The following is a 6,550-nucleotide window of genomic DNA, read 5'->3' as shown; positions in this document are numbered from 1 at the left end:
AATTCCAAAATCAATCTCCATAATAGTCTATGTGTTTCCTACTGCCAAAGGGGCCCTTTAGAGTAGTGAGAGAAGATCTTCACCCTGAAACCGACTGTCCCTTTTCAGCAAGAAGTAGCTAAAAGAATATGCCATCCCCTTTTCCTTATGAATTAGGGTGAAGTCTCTCTCAGGGAGGAGTGAAAGGGAATGACAAATGACACACTGACAAAGGAGATTAATCAGAACTGGCTTTGACAAGCACTGTGGCAATTGGACAATTAAAACAGACATTCAAGGGGGGGAAGAAGAACGAACTGAGGGGAGGGTAGAGAAAACAGTGCAACAATGAATGAATGAAAACCCAAAATCTCTGTAAATGTTCATTAAAACGAATAAAATTTAATAATAAAAAAATAAATAGTACTGGGAAGTATCTTTTGACAAGGCATGAAAATTAATTCAATGAGGAGGAAGAAACAATCTCTTTAATAAATGATATTGGTAAAACTGGGTGGGAAGAGGGGATTGTATACCAATGAAAGAATTTTTCTTCTACTATTCAAAGAGAAGAGCAAACTGAGGGGGAGGGGAGGGCAGGGAGAAAAATGCAACAATGAATGAATAGAAATCCAAAATCTCTGTAAACATTCATTAGGATTAAGAAAGTAATTTTTTTAAAAAAACAACAACAAACACTGGGTAACGAAATGGAAAAAAATTAAACAGGACACATACCTTACACCATAAACAATAACTAAAAATAATTCAAAGACATAAATGTCAATGCTAAAATTTTAAAGCTCTTAGAAGAAAACATAGGAGCACATTATGGGCTGAAACTAGAGCACTCAGTTATCGTTCAAGCCTGGAGTCGAACACCTCCATAACTCAGCCTGCAAACAAGTAACAGACAGTCTTATAAAGTGATTAATAACATTAGAAGGAATACAATCATTAGAACAAGCAGCCATTAAAAAACAAAAAGGGGAGCACTGCATATGAATAAAGGCTGGGAGCCAGAAAAGACTAGGAAAGGTTGGTTGGAAATGGGAAACTTGGAGGAAGTGCTGTCATGACATAAGAATTCTAATAAAATTAAAAAAAAAATAATTCTAATCAATATTACAAAACAAAATGGGTATTCAGTGGAAAACTAACTTGCTCTGTAAATTTTCACTCAAATCACAATAAAGTTAAGAAATGTAGGCCCAATTTTAAAAAATATAACAAACAACTATTAATACACAAACAGGTAAATCAAATTAGATAAATGAGGTTACCTAAAAATTAAACACTTATCAAAAGACTTCAAAACAATAACAAGAAAATCTAAAGACTCGGGGCTGGGGGGAAGTCTTTGGCAATAGCGTATTTGAAAAGGGTCTAGTCGCTAAAATATACAGGAAACTTAAGTAACTCAACAACCAAAAGATAAAAATTCCAATTTAAAAATGAGCAAAGAGACATTTCATAAAAGACACTGAGGGAGCCAGCCAAAAGGTAAATGAAAAGATGCTCACCATCACTAGCCATTCGAGATGTAAATTAAAATTGTAAGATACCATCTCACTTCTGCAAAAAAGGCATTGACTGCAAAAAAAGAAATCTAAAACTAACAAATGCTAGGAAGAATGTGGGGAGACTGGTATTCTTACTCACCACTGGTAGGATTAAAAAATGATATAATGAAAACGATACAGTAGAAAATGGTAAGACAATATCTAAAAAACTAGAAACAGAACTATCTTATGATCCTATAGTCCCACAGGTAGGTACATATCCTAGAATTCTAACACTAAAAACAAAATCAGACATGCATACTTATGTTCAATGCCACATTATTCACAAATGCAAAAAGATAAAAACAACTTAATCGCCCATCAATAGATGAACAGATAAAATATGGTATAAACATACCATGGGATGCTATGCAACCATAAAAAAATTTTAAAATATCTGAATTAAACTATACATTATTCTAAGTGAATTAGGATAATCACAAAAAGGATAAATACTATACAATTTCATTATAAAAAGATAAAGAATATACAGTTAACTCTTGAACAAAACAAGTTTGAACTGTGTTGGTCCACTTGTATGTGGAATTTTTTCAAATATTTCATATGAAAAAAGTTTGTTCCCGTCTTTCATTTACTTTCAAATTTAATTTTTTTGTCTTTTGGTTGTTGCATTATTTGTTTTCTATATCTCTTAGAGATTAGACCTTTATCAAACATATCAAATATTAGAAAGCATCTTCTGATGCTAATCATTTCTGCATCAATCCAAAATATTACATTTTGCAGTAAAAAGAAATCTCACCCATCTTGTATATTTTTTTCATGTTAGTACAATATCATAAACTTTTAGTTATACAGTGGAACCTACATGAAGAGCAAACTAGTTATGGTGAAAATGCTACCAAGAAGCAAAGAAGTCAGGATATTAAACAAAATAATTGAATGACAAAAATCATTGAATGATATGTACTGTAGAATGTCCACTATTTAAAGAAAAATTAATTCAGCATAAGAACTACTATAAAACAAATATGAAATGTGGTAAGCTGTTGTTACAGCTACACCAACAGGAGTGAAAAACTTTTTACTTTTTTAATAATATTTTTTTATCTATTATTGAAAATGTAGCTTGTATACAACTCAGCCACATTGGGACCTGGAGTCACAGAAGCCTGGGCTGGAGCCAGAGAGGGCCATCTCACACTGAGGTATATGTGATTGTTTCCGGTGCCATCAAGTTGACGACTCACAGTGAACCTACATCTAGGTGAATGATGTAAATATGTACACATTGCTAGGGTCTATTGAACAAAGGTGACTCACAGCAACTCTATGTACAACAGACCAAAATCTTGCCTGATTCTGGCCATTCTCACAAACTCAGCTGTGCTTAAACTCATCACCACAGTCACCATGAACATTTCGTCTAGTTGAAGGTGGTCTTCTTTTCTGACCCTCGACTTTTCCAAGAGTGAGATCCTTCTTTATAGAGACTGCCTACTCCTGACAACAGGCCCAAAGTATGTAAGATAAACTCTCACTATTCTTGCCTCTAAGGAGAATTCTGAATGTACTGCTTAGTGGAGAGCTGCAAAGAGTTTCTCCTCATCTTGAGTCATGCCACATCAGCAAATGAAGGTCCTTCATCAGGTAAAATTTTTGCTTCACCCACATCATTAAGAACTGCAAAAAGGATTTAAAAAATCTGTCTTGGAGTACAACCACTCTGAAAGCAGTTTGGTGTATTCTCAAAAAGCTGAACATAGAAATTCCATAAGAACCAGCTATTCCACTGCGGGGAAATACACCCTATGAAAAACAGAACTGAGATACAAACAAAGATTTGTACCCAGAAGTTCATAGCAGCATTATTCACAATAGCAAGAACATTGAAAGGGCCCAAATGTCCATCAACAAATGACTGGATTGAGAAAGTGTGGTACAGTCACATAATGGAATACTATGCAGCACTCAAGAGCAATGATTTTGAAAAATACAATGCAACACAGTAGAGGCTAGAGAGCATTACACTGAGTGAGCTACCTCAGGCACTTAAGAATAAATACTGCATAAGACCATTATTGTGAAAACAGAAGGATAGCTAGTGAGATCTGAACGGATATACAACGAAGGAAAGGGAGGGGACTGGTAGGGTAGGAAGGGGGGAAAAACACAGGGTTGAAGAGTTTGGTGGGTGGAAGGAGAGGAGGAATGTACATGAATTAAGTTTCATTTTAAAAATGCATTAAAACAAAAAATCTTCCACCAGATGCTCTGCTGGAGAAGGAAGGGCAATATTCTCCTGTACCAGTCAGATCCGATTTGACAGTACACACACACAAAATAATAATAAAATTTAAAAAAAATATGTATTTAAAAAAAATCTGCTTTGCAAGAAGTACAACCAGGTACTCTCTAGAGGCAACAATAGTGACACTTCATCTTCTAAACTTTGAGCATGTTGCCAGAAAGAAAAAGGTTTTCTTGTTGTTACTTGGAAAAAGGTATTATGTATGAAAACCTCATCAGTACAAAAAAGGAAGTCCTGCAATGAGATGAACTGACACAGAGACTTCAAAAATGGGCTCAATTGTGGCACAGACTATGAGGATGACAAAGGACAGTTATAATCTGTTGTTCAGAGTCACTATGAGTGTTAATTGACTTGATGGAATTTCAACAACTACTTTGAAAGAGTACCCAGAGTCACTATACCAAAAAGAATTGGCTGACACAGACGAATTTCAGGAAATTGCATATGATGAAAAGGCAATGGTGATAAAGGAAGAAGTTCAAGTTGATCTAAAAGAACTGGCAAAAAACAGGGCCCCAGGAATTGCTGAAATACCAACAAACAGCAAACAGATCCTGCCATGGACATGCTTACCAGGTTTTGCCAAGAAATCTGGAGGACAGTTAACTGGCCAGCTGAATGGAAGAGATCCATGTTTATTCCCATTCCAAAAAAAGGTGATAGGACAGAGTGTAGAAATTATCAAACAATATTACTAATATCACACGCAAGCAAAATCTTGCTGAAGATTATCCAAAAATGACTGGAACAGTACATCAAGAGAAAACTATCATAAGTACACGCTGGGTTTAGAAGAGGCTATGGCTCTAGGGACAACACTGACATTGTCAGATGGATTTTGGATAAAAGCAGAGAACATCAGAAGGTCTGTGTTTCATCGACTACACAAAGGCATTTGACTGTGTGGATCACAACAAACTGTGGATAAAACCTTGAAGAATAGGAATCCCAGAACACCGGATTGTGCCCATGTAAAACCTATACTTGTATAAAGACAAATACTGTATAAAACCATTACTGTAGAACTAGTATGCGGATCCAAGATGGGGGAGGGTAGAAGCAGAGAATAGGAGGGGATTGGTGTTAATCATAGCATCGCACAATCTGATGGGTGGTGGTGAAGGAAATGGAAAAGATTTGGTGTAAAAAAACAATGTATTTGAATTTTGTAAATAAATCAGTATAAAATTTTTAAAAATGTTTTTTTGTTTTTGTTCTTTTTATTTTTGTGTGAGTGTACCGTCAAATCAGATCTGGCTGGTACAGGAGGAGATTATCCCTCCTTTCATGGCAGAGCATCTGGTGGATTCGAACAGTGAGCCTCTGGGATTGTAGTTGCAGCTCCTTGCCACTAGGCCATCAGAGCCCCCCTTAAAAATGTTTTTAAAAATAAATTTAAAAAAAAAAAACAACAACCCTCTATAACTTGGACCAGGAAGCAGTTGTCAGAACAGGGCAAGGAAACACTGAATGGTTCAAAATCAGGAAACAAATGCATCAGGGATGCATCCTGTCTTCATATCTTTTCAATCTACACACAGAACAGATCATTTGGGAGGCTGGTCTATATGAGGAATGAGACATCAGAATTGGAGGAAGACTCATAAACAACTTCCATTATGCAAATGATACAACCTTCCTTACTGAAACTGAAGAGGACCTTAGGCATTTGCTACAGAAGGTCAAGGACAGAAGTCTTCAATACGTATTGAAGCTTAACATCAAAAAAACAAAGATTCTCACTACTGGGCCAATTGACAGCACTAAAATAGACTGTAATTGTCAACAATTTCAGCTTGCTTGGATCCACAATCAACACTCTCAGAACCAGCAGCCAGAAAATCAAAAGATTAATTAGATTAGGAAAGTCTGTTCAGAGTCTTCTCTAGAGTGCTGAAGTGCAAACGTGTCAGTCTAGAGACTAAGGTACACCTGATTCAGGCCATGGTCTTCACAATTACTTGTTATGCATTAGAGAGCTGGATGACAGAAGAATCGATGCCTCTGAGTTGTGATTCTAGAGAAGAGTAGTGAATATACCATGGACTGCTAGAAAACAAACAGGTCTGTTATGGAGAAGGTGAAAACAACTTGATCTCTGGGGCAAGAATTTGGAAACTCCATCTCACATACTTTGGACATGTTGCAGAAGGAGCCAGGCCTTGGAGAAGGACATTATGTTTGGAAGGGTGAAGGGACAAAGTAAGAGAGGAAGGCTCTGGATGAGATGGACTGACACAGTAAATGCGGAAATAAGGGCAGTCATGTCAGAGACAATGAGATTCACTACGGATGGGACAGGGTTCAAAACTATTGTGAAAAGAGTCGCTATGAGTTGCAGGTGACTCAACAGCACATAACAAGAACTTTGAGTAAGCGGCTCCTCCCTAGTTTTACCCTTAGTGTCTTCCAAACTGAGGGGCTCATTTTCCAGGATTATATCAGAAAATGTCCCATTGCTATTCACACAGTTTTCAAAATTCCACCATTTTTCCCTTTACCCAGTAGTGTTCGGAGTGTTATTCAGTTTCCATATAGTTGGTTCTTTTTCCTTTATATTCCTACTGTGGATTTATCATTTCATAGCATTGTGATCTGAGAAGATGCTTTGTAGTATTTCATTATTTTTGTAATTTACTGAGACTTACTTTGTAACTTAACATATGATTTAATCTGAAGAATATTCCATGCTGGTGGCAAGAAGCTGTGCTGCAATCCAGACAGCACACAGTTC

The 6,550-nt window shown here is 36.4% G+C and overlaps 1 protein-coding gene and 1 pseudogene across 2 annotated transcripts in view; both read right to left on the bottom strand.

Moving 5' to 3' along the window:
• GON4L (gon-4-like (C. elegans)) overlaps positions 1–6,550 on the bottom strand; it is a 138,380-nt gene that overhangs the window by 100,731 nt on the left and 31,099 nt on the right. The gene's annotated exons all lie outside the window — the stretch shown is intronic.
• Positions 831–6,550, bottom strand: part of LOC102848866 — a 21,527-nt pseudogene continuing 15,807 nt past the window's right edge.

The sequence above is a fragment of the Elephantulus edwardii genome, unplaced genomic scaffold, assembly GCF_000299155.1.
Source record: "Elephantulus edwardii isolate Elephantulus edwardi_28Jun2011 unplaced genomic scaffold, EleEdw1.0 scaffold00176, whole genome shotgun sequence".
NCBI lineage: Eukaryota > Metazoa > Chordata > Mammalia > Macroscelidea > Macroscelididae > Elephantulus > Elephantulus edwardii.
This window is presented reverse-complemented; position numbering and strand designations above follow the sequence as displayed.